The 19,561-nt window shown below is 37.2% G+C and overlaps 1 pseudogene; it reads right to left on the bottom strand.

The window, feature by feature from the left end:
• Window positions 1–8,667: 8,667 nt before the first annotated feature.
• LOC126625115 (transcription factor TCP9-like) lies at window positions 8,668–9,989 on the bottom strand (annotated as a pseudogene).
• Window positions 9,990–19,561: the final 9,572 nt, after the last annotated feature.

Genomic DNA, 19,561 nt, shown 5'->3' with positions numbered 1-19,561 from the left:
AGTAGTGGAAAATGCGGTATGAAAGTAAATAAGAAGGGGAGAAAAAGGAACGAGAAAAAGAAGGCACGGAGGAGAAAGATGAAGATGAAGGTACTGAGCAAAAAGAGGAAGAGGAAGGCACATACTTATAATTGATGAATAAGGATTGTCCTAACGAACCACTCCGTCAGGAAAGTACAAGAAAAACGTCGAGCAAAGGTTATGTCAGTGGATACTTATTACATGTCATTATGAGTTTTTGACTACCAAGAGTAGATCTTAGCTGACAAACACTGTTGTCGGGCAAAGCCTACCTAGCCAACAATGACAGGATTTCGAGCAAACCGTTTGATATTGCGTGCCATTTTCTCCTTTTTCGCGCCAAAATGTTGCCCAACAAATTTTGACTTGCCCTGAAACTATATTCCTCCATGTAAAGGTTTTGGGTAAACCCTAAATGTTAACCATTTTTGCTTCCACCAACTAAAATATCCGTCAGGTAATATTTGGTTAAATTTTATATATTAATTAATGAAAAAAAAAATTACATGCCTCTATTCACCAAATATTAGAGACACTAAAATTTTATTGTATTTTGGGTAAATATCAGTTTACTACCCTCAAGTTTCGTGGTTTTCAACATTTAGTACATGAAGTTTTTTTCGTCCCAAAGTCATACCTAAAGTGTTAATTTTGGGACAGTCTCATACATCCATTAGTATGACTGTTAAGTCTCCCGTTAACTGATGATGTGGCGCCCATGTGGACAATGATTAGGCACCATGTGTCACTAAAAAAATTAAAATAATTAATTATAAATAAATAAATAACACACACACACCCAGAACCCTTCGTCTTCCCCTACCCTCCACCCCTCTATCCCACACACCTAGAACCCTTTCGTCTTCCCCCACCCCCCAGCCCTCCACCCCCTCCACAGCTCCACCTCTCCATCTCATCCACCACTCTTTCTTTGGATATATAAAGCCTACCCGTCTCTCATATTTTTCCACATTTGAGACATGCACAAACTTATTTTCCTTTTCATTTTGGACACTTTCTCTGTGATTTTCTCGAAAGCCAAACATTCTCAACGATGGCCGATCAGCTCACCAACGACCAGATCTCCGAGTTCAAGGAGGTGTTCAGCCTATTCGACAAGGACGACGATGGTCTCATTCTCATATCCCTCTCTCTTTCTCTCTTTCCCTTTTGTTCTTATTATGCCTAATTAATCTATGATATTTGGATCTAAAGCTGTTATTGCATCAAACCTTAATCTTTTTTCGGTGAAAATTTGTGATCGATTGAGTATTTTTCAAAGATTAAATTGATTTATCATCCTCCGAGTGTGTTTTGATCGTTGAGGATAAGATTTGTTAGATTTGAGGTTAAATGTGTGGAATTTAAATATATGGATAGATTATGATTCTCATATTTGTTTCCTCCATTGTTTGGATTATCCAATTTTTGGTAAAAGTGGGTCTTTGATTCAATTTATCTGTTATGGTTTTGGAGCTGCAAAATTAATTATTCTTGTATTGGGATGGAGGGGTGGAGGGTTGGAGCCGTGGAGGGGGTGGAGGGGATAAAGGGGTGGAGGATGGGGAAAGACGAAGGGGTTTTGGGTGTGTGGGATGGAGGGATGGAGGGGTGGAGGGGTGGAGGGTGGGGGAAGACGTGTGTGTGTGTGTGTTTTTGTTTTTTTTTTAAATTAACTATTTTAATATTTTATAATATTTTTTTAATAACACGTGGCGCCCAATCATTGTCCACATGTGCACCATGTCATCAGTTAACAGGAGACTTAACAACCAAACTAAAGAATGTATATGACTGTCACAAAATTAACACTTTAGGTATGACTCTAGGACAAAAAAAAACTTCATGTACTAAATGTTGAAAACCATGAAATTTGAGGGTAGTAAACTGATATTTACCCTTTTATTTTATTATTATTATTATTATTATTATTATTATTATTATTATGGTTAAATTTCATATTAAATTGGGTAGCGGCTGTAACGATCCAAAATCTTATTTGGAAGCTAAATCCGGTGATAGGCCAAAACAAAGTCATCTCTACGCTATGAAGCATAATAAATTTCTTTCCTTAAAGAAATCAAGTACAATAATAAATTTAAGTTATTTTATGGCTGCATCTAATCATCTCGTTAGGTTGTCTACGTATCCTACGAAGGGATCAAGCCATTCATAGTTCACAATTCAATGTTAATCCATTTTCTAAATCATTCAAATAACATAAATAACCAACATTAGTTTTAATAATCAAAACACATCAATTGGATACCAACTACGTATTTAGGATATCAAAATTTGAATAAAAAGGCAGCATCAACCCACTAGCCACGCACAGCCGCAGGTGGCGGTTTCTGGCGAACGGAAACCCAGTTTTCCGATGAACTCAAAAAATTACCAAATTTTACAGGAAGATAGAGCTCAACAAGAAGAACAAGTTTTATACCTGCCACGAAGTTCAAAAGTGGACGAAAGAAAGTCAATTTGGTCGATAAAGCCGGTGGGTGCCTAAAGCTTCCTAGTGTCAATTTGTCGCCTACGGTGGTCCAACAGGGTCAAAGCTGGTCAGGATTTACTCTTAGGATGATGGGCAACAAAACCCAAGTAGTGGCGTCGGTCATCACTTTGCCGATTCACTGGAAAAATGAAAAGGGTGGCCGGAGAATTGTTGATTTTCGTCAGTATTTGTGGCCCTGCATCGCCACGTACGGTGGTTAATCAAGATGGATCTTGGTTGGGTTTTGTAGAAGGGAATGAGAGCTTCAAGATGGAGGTAGTGGCGTCGAAAAATTCCACCGGAAAATGGGAGGTCGAAAGGGTCAAATGGGGTGGGTTTTCTGGGTTATTTGGGCCTCTAAACCCAGTTTCTAGAAATGGAAACCTGCTAATTTAGGCAGTTAGGATTTGGAAACTTACTACCAATAATAAGTCCACATGTCTAAACAATCTCACTACTTCCGAGGCTCGTAACTTCTTCGTTCTAACTCGAAATTAAGATCTGTTTGCATCTACTCACTTGTAAGGTCGTCCTCTATTCAAATATATCAAAAAAATACAATAAAATATATGAGGATAAAATATGTCCTCATATAATTACGTTAACCAAATAGGGGTATTTTCGTCATTCCTCACTTAACGGAAAATTATACGACATAAATAATAATAATAAAATTTGGAAGTGGAATTTCACATTTTCCCCATTCGAGTTTCATAACCATAAATCAATCTATTTTTTATTTTCCTCCACATAAACAATAAAATGAATATCCACATCATTTCTAAAATATTCAAGGTGTTACAGCGGCGGTGGTGTTGGGTTAATGCAAAGGGGCAATCTTGGAATTTTAGAAATGATGAGGATATAATGGGGTGGAAAGTTCCATTCTGAAGCCCTCAACAACCTGGAATTCAAGTACCACCGAATTGTATGAAATTCACTTCCTGGAATAGGAGCATTGTACATATCGGTGATGTCGACAAATCAGAGCCTCACCCTCCTTCTTGTCATCGATGGGCTTCCTCTCGCTTCTCTTCCCGCCCAAGCTTGACTCCCACCCTCTATGGTTCAAGCCCACATTCTTCCTCTCACTTGAGTTTGACATTAAGTCGTGAATCTCCAAGCTTTAGACCTTTGTACCCTTCGACACGCTCCGATCTGAGCTCTCTACTTGATCTGATGCCCAAAATTTGCACCCCAGTAAGGTTTAAATTCTACTCAAAGCTGGGTTTTTCAAGTGGAGTTTTGGTTTACTCAAGTGCGGTTGCAAACTTGAGGGAGAAAATGAGATAGAGGGGAGGGATGAGACGGAGAAAAAGAGAAAGGTGGGGAGGAAAAATAAGTTTCAAGAGAGAGTAAGATGTTTATAGAAATAAAAATATTTTATCTTTTGTTAATTTTTTTATTAATTTTTAAAATATTTTTTAATACTAATTGCTTGGGCAATTTATTTATATAGGTAGAGATGCACTAGAATAATTTCTATTCACTAAGGCAATAATTGCCTTTGCCCAATTGATAGGGCAATTATTGCCTCAGTAGGGTGAACTTGCTCTTAGAGGTATCACATGATGCCCTCGTTGGAATGAAATCGCTCCTACATTAGCGCCATGATTTTGGCCTCCATTGGTTTCACTTGTAATGCATGAGAGAATTTTTTTTATTTTGGCATTTTGGTAAATGTGTGTGCTAACATTTGTTTTCTTACTTCACGCACATTTTTCTTTTTGTTTAATCATTAAATTGAACAAATCAGAAAAAAAAAAAATTAAGGGTCACTATTAAACAAATGTATAGAAAGGGAAAAATAATAGTGCGTAGCACAAATCACTCCCCATCATTTTTCTTTGTAACTCAACATTAACATGAAACTGTAAAATATCAGCATGATATGTCTATCCCTCAAGGATGAAAGCAACTTACATAAAACAAATATATTGAAATATGAATTTCTCTAATTAAAAATATAACGTCATGCAAGATAAAAACCTACACATACTATATGCATGGAACTCCTGCTGCCCGTAAATAAATGCTTTAGTCGCCAAGCGCTTGAGTAACTCGAAGTCTTTCATGAAAGATGAAACCAAGTGTACTTTTAAGCCGTACTAAATATGGGTTGCCATTATGCATCAACGACTGAGAAGTATTGATATATGTGATCAAAAGTAGACCCAGCAGTTTCTTACACAACACGAAAATGACACGAAAATAACGAGTTTCGGGTCAACACAATAACCAATCGGGTCATTATCGAGTGACCCGTTAAGAACCCATTAATAACAGGTTCTTAACGGGTATACACACGGGTAACATGTAGGTAACCTTTTTCGACCCGTTAAGAAAAATAAATTTTAATTTTAAAGTTTAATTACTAAAATTTTTATTATAAAATACAATAGCCATGTTGTATATATTGGTATATTATATATTAAATATATATTTTTTGTATTATTATTCTATATAAGTTTAAAAAATTAAGTTTTATTCATTTATTTATTTTTATTTTGAGAGTTTCTTATTATCATTAATAGGATAAATTTTACATGTCTTTTGAGAGTTTATTAAATTACTAATACTAGTATAGTATTAGTATAGGCAATAAGACATCCCTACAAGTATGAAAAATGTGAAAGAATATATAAACACTCGTGATTCATCATTCCTCCACGAGTAAACAATGGTTACACTTAAATTATCGTTTAGATTTTTAAAACCCTCCAAACAGTCATGAATAGTGCTTTTTATTTGAGTGTAAAAGTAATCAAATTAATAATAATTATTGTAGAAGTGTAAGAAATGTAAAAATATATATATATATATATATATATATATATATATATATATATATATATATACACAATCACTCATAGTGATAAGCTTTACAACTTTCGTAAAGGGGTCAACTTCGAAATCCGACACTATAATCCATAAACCTTAAATTTGTATTTATCCGTCGATTGTCGTTTAGGCTTTATTCTTTATATTTAATTTCATTTTTAAAATTTTCTTTTTTGAAAACATGATCTTCTGGGGGATGTAGGAAGATGAACGGTTCGGATCTTTGATATCATGTCCTGATATTTACGGTTAATTAAAATATGAGTCGATGTTATATAGTTTGTAAAGACTTTATAAACACCAAGCAATATTTTCACCAACGGTAAAACTCTGAACATAATATCAATGATCCGAACCGTTCATCTTCCTATATCTTCTAATAGATCATGTTTTCAAAAAAGAAAATCTTAAAAAACAAATTTGGTGAGAAAAATGAAGCATAAATGTAAACAACAATTGACGGTTAAATTTTGATTTATGATTTATATGATTATAGTGGCACATTTCAAAGCTAAACTCTTTACGAAAGTTGTAAAGCTTGTCATTATGAGCGTTTATATATTTTTTCTATATTTTTCACACTTCTACATTAATTAAAAAACTATTAAAGACTTTACTTAAACAATAGCTATATGATAAATGAGAAGATAGTGCTAAAGTAGAAAGCCTCACTAAAAATATCATCAATATAACTCTTATAGATAATATATCAAGCCAAAGTTCCAATACCGTTTCCCATGGCGATTGATGAAAATTGAAGAGTTTGATTGTAAGAAAATGTGCAAGGTTCCAAACCTTGAAACATAACTCTCTTAATTTTGCAAATCTTTTGAACATTTGATATTTTGTAATGTTCTAATGTTTTTTTTATGCTCTTATTTTGGGTATGTAACTATGTAATACTTGAAAGACAAATGCGTTTTTATGTTTTGAATGTGATAATATGGTATGTATATACTTATTTAGTATTATGTTTTTCATTTGATTATTTATTGGTTTAAAATATATTTTCCTTAACGGGTAATGGATTAGGTCATATTACCTGTTAATATTATCGGGTCGATTTCGGGTCAGGTCATTTTACCCGTTTATTTTAACGGGTGTTACACGATACGACCTATTAAAATATCGGGTATGACACGAACACGAGAAACACAACATGAATGCTAGGTTTAATCAAAAGGTATCAAAACAATTAAAATATTTGAGATCCTCATCAGACATGGGAGCCGTCCATAGTAGAACTGAAGGGGCCCATATTAATGTGGTTGATGAAGGGGGAGCGGAAGAATGAGAGATTTTTCAATATGTTTGAAACACAGTGGTACATAACATGTCACTATACAAGTGGTGAGACACTTGTTTTAAAAAATTAACAACTAAAAAAAATAAACTTCCCTCCACTTATAAAATAACCTGTGGTGTATCACCAGTGTTCCACACATCCTCTTAATTTGCGTCTGTCAAATAGACTGAATTAAGATTAAACAACAAAAATTAATAAGAAATGTGTGAAAAAAAAAAGAAAAAAAAAAACTGTGGATAGCACATCCTCAAAAATTTCTCAAAGGGAGCCCAATCTGTGTGCCTTCCCCCATCTCGATCGGATCAACCAGCCCAACTTAGGAGAGTGCAAATGTGGGCAAGAAAGAATAACGTTATGAGGCTAAATTTACAAACCAAATAATGTGTCACTAATAAAAATAAGCACGTTTATTGATATTTAAATAATAAATCAATCATCATTACATAACTTTTAGTTTTCAAATAAATTTCTTCAAATTTAATCTTCCTAATATTACTCGGACTAGAAAACATCCAATCCTCCAAGTGTAACGAGTGGAACCCACCACACCCCTTGGTGCACTCGACTTCATCGCCCAGCCATTGACAACTTTGACGATGGCCCACCGTCCACGGGATCACATCTTTCTCGTTGATGATCCTTCCCTATCAACTCCCTCACACACAGCGTATTTTACACATCCCTAAGAGCAAGTCCACCCCTAAGGACTTTGCGCCAGCACCCAGCGCATTTATCCACTCAAGTGAACAGTAATAGACTGGAGTGAACAGTAATAGGCCAAGGCATCTCCACCCCTAAAAAAATGCGCTGGCACCCAGTGCATTTATTTGGTGTGTTTTTTTTTTTTAAGTTTATTTTGGATAAGATTTTTAACCAATTTCGGATAAAATTTCAAATAAACTTAAAAAAAATACACTCTAAAATAAAATTACATACTCATCAAATAAACTTAAAAAAACACACTAAAATAAAATTACATAAACTCATCAAATAAATTAAGGATGAGCTTTTTGGTATTTTTTTTTCACACAAAAAATATATGAAAGCTTTGGTAGAAGGTCTAGAAAATATTGAAATGTGGTATAAGGTAGAAGATGAGGGTTAGGTATTTATAGAAAAAAAATAATAACTTTTTTAAAATTTTACTGTATTTTAAAAAAAAAAATCTGTATTTTTTTATATTTTTAATTAATTTTAATGTAGTTAATTAATTTGGACCGTTGGATTTGAAAAATAATCAAATCCAATAGCCCAGGATCGGCCACGTGGCCAACGCCAGCAAATGGCCCAGCTTCTTGGTCAGCCTGTTTTGTGCTGGCCCAGAGACCAGCTTGGGCTGGGTGCCAGTCTGTTTTGTGGGCTGGAGTAAATGGATAGGGTCCAGCCTGTTTTTTGTGCTGAGTGCTGGCCTAATCCACCACCGGTGGATTTGCTCTAACAGAAATGCGTTGACGATGCAACGTACATAACACGTAACTTAAAAGAGCGTCGGGGTGTAGTCTGTGGTGGGGTTTGGATAAACTCCGATTTTGGGCTTAGTTGACCCACCATTTCCAGGTGGACCACACCACACGCACCCCAGCCCCACCCACCCAGCCAGGCTCAACGAACTCTACGCCTACTCCGTCCTCCTTACACATGTTAGATCTCCTCACACGTGTGTGTGCCGTCATCCCGCAAAGAAGGTAGCACTCCAAAATATCGTGAGTTGGGTAGGAACGATTGGGACGAGTCCCAGCTAGTATATCATTCGGTATATTTTGAATTCAATTTAAGGTGCAGATGAATAACGTGATAGTAGTTAGAAAGAAGTTTAAATATCTCAATGAGAACTCTCTATATTTGAAAGTAGATTGTGAACTGCTTTAACGTAGTCACCTGCTCATTCCCATCGCCGCAATGCCATTAATTTGCATGAAAATTATTTTCACATGCATTTTTTTTTTTCAGAAAATAAATATCATTATATCAAAATTAAACCACAAAATAAAAAAACAAATAATCATTAAACGTTAAACATTTGTGGATTTTCTTGAACTTTTATTTTTAATTTGGCGGCTGTTTCATCAGCACTGAGTCTTTTGAACAAACTAAAACAAACTCATTAAATCACTCAATCGGATATGGGCCGGTTCCGGTTCCGGTTCGATTTCACTGGGTTTGGTGATGATTTTCCGGTCCAACTGGTCGACCCATGAACTGCAACTCCCGCTTATCGTAAATTTCTAGAGAAAAATCCCTCAGCATCTGAGTCTTGGTCGTCGCGCCGCTTCCGGTGCCGTTACTGTTGTTACTGGAGGAGCTCACGCTCGGCGCCATTGTCGTCGACGACCGCATCGCCGCCCTCGGTCCCACCGTGCTCGTATTTGCCGCTGAGTTCGACAGCGGGGGAGATGGAGCCCGAACATCCAGTACTCCTAATCCTCCTCCTCCTCTGTTCGCCACGAAACTCGATATGGGTCGGGCTGCTCCTGCCATGTTGAAAACCGGCGTCATCGTCGGAGGGAGGGCCCATATCTACGGTTGGCCTGAAGGTCCGGCCCCCGACCCCACAGGGCCAATCCATAACGCATTTGCCGGAACCATCAACCCGGGGCCGCCCACGGCCCACACCGGAACAAGACCTTGTGGCACGGAGGGACCCACCGGAGCAAGACCCGACGACTGCGACACGGCGTCGTTTTCCACGTCCAAGAACTCGGAATTGGAGGGGCGTTTTTGCTTCTTGGTTGAGGAGGGTGGTGAGGAGTTATCCTCGACCGACGTGGATGCGGTGGTGGGTATCTTGAGGCTCCCGCCGACGGAGACAGCAATGGCAGGAACGGTCCCTGTGCCGGTGGCCTCGATGATGGCTTGCTCTGCGTGTTCGAGCAGCCACCGGACTGTTTCTCCGTCGGACTCGTTCCCGAGTTCCCGGGTCAGCTGGAAGATCCTGGCAGCGCACGTGGCGGGTACTCTGATCCTCCGCCCGCGCCCCTCGACTTTGGTATGGCGGTCCTTGGTGGAAGAGCGTCGGATCAGGGTGGAGACGGTTGAGGGCACGGACATGGGCATGGGCATAGCCACAGGCACCATTCCGATGGGGTAAGCCTGCGGTGGTTATGGTGGGTCGGAGTCAATGAGCTCCTCCTTGAGCGAATGGAACTCCGTCGTTTTGTCGTAGTGGAGTTGCGTCGAAACGACACCGTCTCTGTTGGTATGGTCGTTGTCCCCCAGGTCTCCAGTGCTGGTGCTGAGATCAGAAGCGCCTCCGTCGTCGTCCTGGTCCTCCAAGTACGAAGTAATTTTTGCAAACTGAAACAGAAGAAACCGAACATATGTGTAAATTTACGGTAGAGAAGCTCGTTTACCTAAATGTGTTCTTGGGTTGTGAGAGGGAAAGGAGATTGGAGTGTTTGGTTGTCGAGAAACTGCGGGAAAATGATTAGGGTTTTGATCAGTTTCTTGTTCTCCTGTTCTATATTATCCGTCCAAGGGAAGAAGAAGAAGGAAGCATGGGGTGGAACTGTAAATATAGTAATATAACGGAAAGAGAAGAAATTAAAATGGAGGCCCTCCAACACACTGCCCCCTATTTTTATATCTTCAAATTTCACACGCACAAAAACATCAAGGAAAGAGGGTGATGGAGATCGTAGGGTGGAGGATGGCGCCACGTGTTTTGACCTACTTTGGTGGTGGCCCTGTGCGGACGTGTGGGCCCTTCTGTGTGTGATGTGTCCCAATAAGAAGAGGATTTGTATGAAAGAAAATTTTTAGTTAATCCAGGACACGACTTGATATATGAAATGTTATTAGACAAGTAGTTGAACACTTAAAAAAATATTCCACCACATTTACTATAACATTCGGTGTATCCGTTCATGTGCCAATATACTAAAAAATCTCTAACCACGATGAGGCATTCTTTGTCCAATAAAGCATCGTCGTGTGTAAATTTTTCCTCATATGACAATGTACAATACAATCGAGACATTACTGATCTATGTAAGTTGTTCTCCTCAATCTGAGGTTGTCCAGTGAGGGCTCAAAAAGAAGTGGATCGGCAAAGAGGCAGAGTCGATCGAAAAGGTCTAGAAAAGTGCTTTTAAGCATTTGAATGGATTTTTCCGATGGTGAATGGTTTTATTTTTTGGGTAATGCTAGAGAGACTAAATTATACTTGGCTATCAAAGATGAGTAGGAACTCTTACTCAAAACTCTTAGTGTTTTAATCACATAGTTTTATGCATATGATCATAACCGTTCATACTACGAATCACACTGTAAAAGATCATCTCTGCAAAAAAATTAATTAAAACTAAGGTCGTTTAGTCAATCTATGGTAGCAAATATATAGACGGTTCGTAATGCTTTTATCAATTTCATTCATTTGTTTTTAAATAGTTTGATGACTAAACGACCTTAGTTTTAATTGATTTTTTTGCAGAGACGATCTTTATAGGGTGATTTATAATATGAACGGTTTTGATTATAAATACGAAGTTCTATAAAGTGACAACGAACAATTTTGAGAAATTTTAAGTATGAGTTCCTATTCATCTTTGAGTAGACAAGTATTGTTCGACTAAATTTGGAAACTAAATGATATGTCACCAATAAAAATAAGCACATTTATCAACGTTTAAATAATAAATCAATCATTAACTTCTATGTTCTTTAGTTTTCAAAATTTAATTTACAAATTGAATCTTTCTAGTATTATCTCTTATTTTATCAAAACGATGGTGAATGGTTGACACTCGGCAATTTGGCATGGCCTATCTATTACTACTCCGGTGTGGTCCATCACGCTTGCGAAACCCAAGGGCCATCTTACCTTTTTAAATTTTCCTTTAAAGCCAAACACAGTGCATTAGGGCGACCATTATTGGTAAACTTATTTACCAATGTTGGCAAAACCATATCTCCTAATTGTGTTAGCAAATCACTAATTGTGTTAGCAAATCACGTAACGATTAACTAGCTTTTAATTTAATGGTATTTCTATTTTGATGTTTAAAGAGGTCCTTGAATCTTCATATATATATATACACAGAAAGCTTAAGGGGAGGGATCCCCATTTTTTGAAAAAAATGGGGATTAGGTGTGGGGCCCACTTCATATCTAATTTAAACGATCCGAACCGTCTATTTTGTTAGTCTCGATTCATAGATCATCCTTGCAAAATATTAGCTAAATTGGAAATGTTTAAGACATCTAATTGGGTTCAAGGAAATGAACGAATACTTTGTTATATAAGAAAATATGAAATTTGATATTGATGATTAAATAGGCAAATGGTTTCAGATTGAATTAAATTTTTGCAAGGATGATCTATGAATCGAGACTAACAAAATAGACGGTTCAGATCGTTGAAATTTGATGTGAAGTGGGCCCCACACCTAATCCCCATTTTTTTCAAAAAATGGGGATCCCTCCCCTTAAGCTCTCTGTATATATATATATATATATATATATATGAAATTGTTATTATCACTTCAAAAATATCATTTAGCACTTCAAATTTTCTATAATTAGAAAGAAAAATACACTTGAGAGGAGGGTAGAATGAGATTTTTGAAGTGCTAATAACAATTCCCTATATATATACAGTAGAGCATCTGCAAATAATATGTCAAATTTTAAACATTAAAATAATTTGATAACTTATGTGACAATTTGACATTTTGTACAATATTTTGCTCCACCCGATATGTCAAATAATAATGATTTAATTAATTTTTTCTTATTATTTTGTGGGGTCCAAGGATTGAGGCAACCAATCAAATACTTGAAAAAACATAACAACATTTATTATTATATTATATTAATTTATGAAAAAATCATTTAATAAATTCAGCCTTCAATTGACTCAACACCACATAAGAAATTGAAGGCTCGGTTGGAGAAAGTTTGCTGCTATTTTTTACTGTTATATGTCTATTTAACAACCCACCTTAAAAATTATGTACTAAATTACGAAAATACCCTTGTGTGGATATTATACCCAAGCCATTTTGTTTTCTTTCCTTACCCGTGACCTTTCTCCCCTTCCCGAGAACCCATTCTCCCTTATAATACCTGTAAACCCCATTGTTTATTTCCCTCCCGTGACACCCTATTCCTCGTGTTCATTCTCTCCCATATCTCGAGCTCCTTCTCTCCCTCAAGATCTCTGCAACTCTCAATACTCTCTCTTTCTCCTCAACAATAATCTGCAACCTTTCTCTCTCTAAGCTCCGAGAAGGAACCCCCACCATTTCTCTTGATGTTGACCAAATCAACCCTCAAAAATTTGAACCTTGAACCCTTGGGACATGGGGAATCCACCTATGGTGTTGTACATATCATCGGTGCACCATCGGGTGCTCTGCCATTAATGCAGAGAGCTTGAGCTCTCTCAAACTCTATCTCAGGTATGAATTATTTCCCTTCTTGGTTGTGTGAGTTTTAATCTATCTGTGATGAGGTTATGTCGGAAATCTCTGGGGTTAATCTCTCTGCTTAGAATCTGTGCATGCATGTCATTCCGCCGACGAATTCCCGTGAATGTCGTTCAGTTTGAAGCTAGGTGGTGACTGTCTTCTTGGGGTTTAGCTCGATTTAGACTTTTAAAGTATTGCTGGGCTAACCTAAGGTTAAATTCGTGGGTTTAACTCTTTGCATGCACTTATTCTCTTGCTCTCAGTTTTCGACGGTGAACCCCACGCTTTTTCTGGCGAGTTTGAAAGTGTTGGCACTCGAACTTGTTCGAACACTATTCCAGGTAACTAGATACCCATTTGCTTGTGAGTTTGGGCTTGAGGCCGGCCTGTGTAAGTGCGTGTGTGTGTTGTATGCATGTGTGTACAGTGCGTGTTTGTATGCGTGTGTGTGTGTGTACTGTGCACGTGTGTATGTATGTGTGTTGTTTGTGGTACATGCATGTGTGTAAGTATGGGTTTGGGTTTAAGCCCAAACCACCCTTTTTCACCATAAACCCTTTTAACCCAAAAACCTTAGGATCCTAAAACCCATTAGACCTTAATCCATTCAAGCCCAAATCCATTAGAAACCCTTTTATTTATTTATTATATTTTTGTGCTTAGGTGAAGTTGCTAGTGGGGAAATTCTTAATCCTCTTCCGCACAACTCTACTGCTACGGAGTATTTGTGAGTGGACCCCCTCTAAAATTATATGATTTTATGGTTTAATTGCATAAATGAATTTCATGCCTTACGAGTTTATGATTTGATTTTATGTTACGCATGTTTATTGAATATTTTGATTTTCGTCTCGTGTTTTTGGTGAGGAATTAATTGTCGGCCTATATTGAGCTATATTTTAATATATCGTATTTTCTATAAAAACCATGAACTGGTAGACTATCTGATGGATGACGATAGGATGCTAGAATATGTTTTCGAAACCCCTCTTTATAGTATAGATGATGGATGACTTTATACTATGAAGTGGTTATTTTTGAGAGGCGTTGATAGGGATTTTAACTACTCATGTGAATGCGATAAAAACTCCTATAATACTTGCAAGAATCACAAGGTTGTTGTAGTATAAACGGATCTCGCAAGGTCGTTTTCCACAGGGATTATTAAATAATTCGAAACAAACCAAATTCCAATTAATTATTGTAAAGTAGAAATTGAGATGATTGATTTTATAACCTACTTAAATTAAAAACGAATTTAACTATTAAAGATAAGACAATCTGCAATATTAAAACTAGAGGGAAAAGAAAACAGTTTTGGGAGAAATCAAACTAAGAAAGCACTAGGGTTCCACCATCACCAAGCAATCCTATGAACTTTTATCAATTACTCATGATCTACACATGCCACTTTGAAGGTTAGATTTTCCTAATTCATATTCTACTTGGAACCTCCAACATAGAACGTATATCTAACATGCAACCTGTCCGGACGCTTGGATCAAATCTGAACATGAAAGACTCATTATGCTTTATGAAAACCCTTTGAAAAATCATGCAACCCTTAAGACGTGGTATTCATCCTAAGTGAAATTACAATTATTAATCACAAGAAGTCAGCGTCAATTTCAGGGAACTTTCCGACCAAAATTGCATCAAATTACTTTTCTAAAGATCCTAATGGTGATCAGGCATTAAGACAATTAGATAGTTTTTATCCTGGTGATTAACAATTCAAAGTATGCATGCAATCAATCATAAGCAATTAAATAAAAATCACATATTCATGCTAAGGCTCAAGGCTTCGCCCTAGCAAAAGGAATTAGTTACGTATATTCATAATTAAAATCATAGAAAATATTATTAAGAAAAAAGATTGAAAACACTTTAAAGTAGAAAATCTCCAAGAACCCTAGCGATTCTCTCTGTCTCCAAAATTGCTTAAAAGAAAGCGTAGCGAAAAACTGTAGACGGCCAAGCAATATATTTGCTAAGCCCCCCACACAACCCTAAAAACAGGTCCTTTATTCCCACTAGGAAACTAAAAATAATAATCAAATAAAATAGGAAACATAACCCTAAATTAAATGGTAAAATTCGCCTAAAATTTGAACAGCCACGTTTTGGACCCATATGCTACTCCAAAACTGGCCCAATATGGCTGGATTTAATGTTTGGAATATTCTAAACACTTTTCCAGAAGGCCATGAACCCATCCGAGGTCATCTTGGGCTCCAAAAACGTAATTTAAGCCCAGAAACGTCATTTTTTAGCACCGCGCATCGCTCCTTTATTTTATTGTCAGAAAATAACCGTTTGGTGGAAAAATCCCAAATTTTGATACGATCAATTTAAGTGACTCACGAACATCCTCCAACTGGAATTACTCCAAAATTCGTTCATTTGATCCTGTTTTGCTCCAGAGGAAGTCGAAAGTCCTATATTGAAAATACAATTCAAAGTATCAAAATTCTTTCAAAATATTAACCAAAATATACTAAAATTAGGGTAAAATATATAATATAAAATCTACTCATTAGGCGTAACTATTTGTGCGTACCTAGTGGACACTATGCCGCCTGGGACGAGGATCTGGTGTTGGCAGTTAGGTCGGGAGAAATAATCCCTAGCGAAAGGCTAAGGGATACGGAGACAAGCATTGGGCCGGAGGGAGTTATCTCTGGCTACGGGCACAGAGACTTAGGTGCAAGCATTAGGTCGGGAGTATTATTATTATTCAGTGACCTTACTAACAATACACAGCGCTTACGAGACGATCTGTGAGATGTTGGATGTTTTGGTTTCCGCGATGTAATTCTGCGATATGTCTTTAGAGATGTTTTTGGCATGCTAGGGTGTTCAGTAAACGTATTACTTATTATGCTAGTAGTTTTCTGCATTTAAATTGTGGGGGTTAGTATCTTGATAAATATTTTATTATTATTGTATATATACGAACTTGGCCCACTCACCTTTATTTTGCGCTCCCATCCAGGTCTTAGAATCAAGGCATACAATCCTGACGTCCATGCACTGCAACATCTACATCTTCGAGTCCTCTCGGTGTAGGACCCATTCTTTTATTCATTCAATTTTACATTAATTCTTTTAGAACTCTAGTTAGTTGTATGTTCTGAGCACGTTCCTAAATTATTAATTCATTGTATTTTAAATTCATAACCCTTATTTACTTCTTATACTTAGCTTTTGTATCAATAAATGACTTTCGTCACCCTCAGGTGTCGGCCAACACGTGCCTATTCTGGTATTCGAGGAATATCATGATCGGGGCGTGTCAATCTACGTGGCAGGTTAAACATGTCATTTGGAGATGCTCTTACGTTACAAATGAGGCAACTACTCTCTACCAACAAAACAAAAGAATTTGAGATAAGAACAACTTTTAACATTAAGAAGAGAAATGTCATTAAATCGAAAATTAATTGGTAAGACTAACATCACTATGACTAGAGTGAATGAGAAGAGCGTGGGGAATTCAGTTCTTATTTGCGTTGTAGAAAAATACGTTTGTTAAATGGGGTGAAGCCAAAAGATGGATTTGATCATGTCGTTTCTGTTACATCTGTTTTGAGTGACTTTGTTTTAGAACCTAGTTGACATTGTTTTCAGTCATGAAAGGCAAATTTTGCACCCTTGGCAATCATTATTAAGAGAACCTTCATGTTACCAGTTATATATCGCATTCCTCACACGAATGCTTCTTAAGAAGAGGGAGAAAGAAAAAAGGGTATAAACTCTGTTGTAGGTAAATTTCTCTTATGATTAATGTCCCAAAATCACAAACTAAACTGTGCAGAAATCAATTATCTGGGTATCATTATCCAGATTCTGGCCGCTCTTGTGGACTATTGGCATCAAAGTGCATTTTGTAAGTTCTAAAGCTTGAAACCCAGAATCACCTCAACTCTCACCCAGTCCCAGATTCGACACCACATAAAGAGGAAAAAAAACCCTCCGTCTCCGCTTTCACACACCCGTCACGTGATGTATGAGAACCGCATAACGGGTGTATGAAACTTGCAGAAAGCCACAGCCGGTATAACCAAGTTTGTCTCCCGTATAAGCCACATTGACGTTGTGCTCACTCTTTTTCTTTATCCTCTTACATTTGAACCGCATAAATGAAAGGAGAATCAAAACATAAAGAAACATGGGTGTGGAGAAAGAATGAGAAAAGGAGCGTGCGCTAATCATTTTCGTGTATACTTTTTCAAGAGAGCTTTTACAGTACAATCGAGGACTACTAATTACCATCAACAATTTATTAAACAAAAATAAAGAAAATGTTGAAAATGTTGGTGGGTAGTGAATGCCCACAGTACTTTGGCAGAAGTTTTCAATGTCCATGCAAAGTGAAATGGAATTTGGAGATGCAGGATATGGTATTGTCAAAATGGATGATGTAAATTTCAAAGTGCAGTTAATGCATTAGTTCGAAGTTTCTCTATAAATAGAGCACTTCGTAATGCTTTCAAAAATACAGAGAGAATCACGGTAAAGAGAGAGAGGAAAGAAGAGGAGAGGAGATAATAGAGAGAGTTATTTTTGTACTCTTATTTTCAGATTATAATGAAAGCATCAATGCTGCCCCGAGGATGTACTCCAGTCACACTGACTGTAGAGGAACCTCGTAAATTTTGTGTCTTGTTTATTTATTCCACTGCACCCACCATCAATTTTATAACACGTTATCAGCACGAGAAGCTCTCATGTTAGTGGAAAGCACAACGCCATAAATCCGGTGAAACATTACCTACCTCCCACCTCTGCTAGCCAAAAATCTCATAGAATAAAAGGTATGTCCATTTTCTGTATCTCCCACCGCGCCAGAAGCGCTCCGCCGAATTTCGGTGAGAATTGAAATTTACAATGACCTGAAGTCGTCACGAGATAAGAAAACTCGTACCTGACAACTGGTTTCCAGAGATCCAGAAGAATCTCATTAGACTTGGAAACCCAGATCGCGTCGTTTTCGACAGATCTCGAGAACTCCCATGAATACTCAGTTGTTTGAGATGGTGATGGCAAGAATGAATCCACACATGCCTCCCTCTCTTGTGCCTCCATCAACCCCGCTGTCATCTATGTCTTTGTATGGAGGTTCTTGCTTTATGATGCCATGTTCCCTGGGCCAAGCAAGAACAACGCCAGTCTCTGGTAGCCTTTCTAGATTGAATTGGTTTTGTGTGACCTTCATAACAACCTAGCTGACCCTGGGTTTCGAGACTGGTAGAGACAAACAAAGAAAGAAAAAAGGGGAAGTTTATGGAATATGCATGGCACCATCTGAAAAAGTCAATAGTGCACATCACCATTTGAAAAAGAAAGAAACAAAAAGGTTTTGGTGCCTGGTGCATCTGCACCATTTAGATAATAAAATATAAAGAGTGAAGACTTTTTGGATGGTGTCGTACCATCTGAAAAGAAAGAAGAGAAAATATATATTTATTTATGTGAATTGGTTTTGGTTTAAAACCCTTTCACAAGATCTATTTACTTTAAAGCAATTTATTTATCATGGATGGTTTTACCGCCTACTGCTTTAAGTTTTGATTTATGTGAATGGTGCTGAATTAAAGCCCTTATCACAAGCTTTATTTACTTAAATGCAATTTATTTACTATGGCTGGAATTACCGCCTATTGCTTTAATTTATTTATTGTACTTATCTTTTGTTTCGATGAGTATAACAAGGACCCAGAGTTCCTTGATTAGATCAGAACCTGCAGTTTCTTGATCCTCATCATATAAAAATGATTGGACCCGAAGTTCCATCATACAAAAAGAATCGAGCATGAAGTCCCTTGATCCTCAAGATCAAGACATAAAATTTCTTGATAAGTACCTTAAGTTTGAAGTGCCACTGTGCCTCAACTTAATTGTAATAAAGGTCATAAAAGTCTCAGTCCATAGACTATTTAATAAGGACCAGAAGTTCCTTATGTCCATACTTAAAATGGTTTAGCAGAAGCATTTATTAAGCGGATGAAATTGATTACCCGCGCTCTGCTCATGAAAACGAAATTACCAGTTTTCTATATGGGGACATGTCATTTTACATGACGCATTATTAAGTTCGGTTGAGACCAGTTTCCAACCATCAATATTTCTCAGTACAACTCGTGTTTGGGAACTAGCCAAACATTATACATTTACGAGTTTTTGGTTGTGTTATCTATGTGCTTATTGCACTGCCACAACGTACTGAAATGGGCATTGATGTTGAACATCATCTATCATTCAATAATTAGAACCCTTGACTGGGGATATGTTTACTGCGTGGTTTGCGGACTGTCATTTTGATAAGACAATTTTTCCTGCCGTTAGGGGGAGAAAATATCATTCCAGAAGAATGACGAGAAATGATCGTTCCAGAAGAACGAAGAGAATTTATCTTACTTTGATTCACGAAGCAATCAAATGAAGTAAGAATAATTGAATGATGCAATGATGTGACAATCAAATGCCAGA

The sequence above is a fragment of the Malus sylvestris genome, chromosome 6 (assembly GCF_916048215.2).
Source record: "Malus sylvestris chromosome 6, drMalSylv7.2, whole genome shotgun sequence".
Classification (NCBI taxonomy): domain Eukaryota; kingdom Viridiplantae; phylum Streptophyta; class Magnoliopsida; order Rosales; family Rosaceae; genus Malus; species Malus sylvestris.
This window is presented reverse-complemented; position numbering and strand designations above follow the sequence as displayed.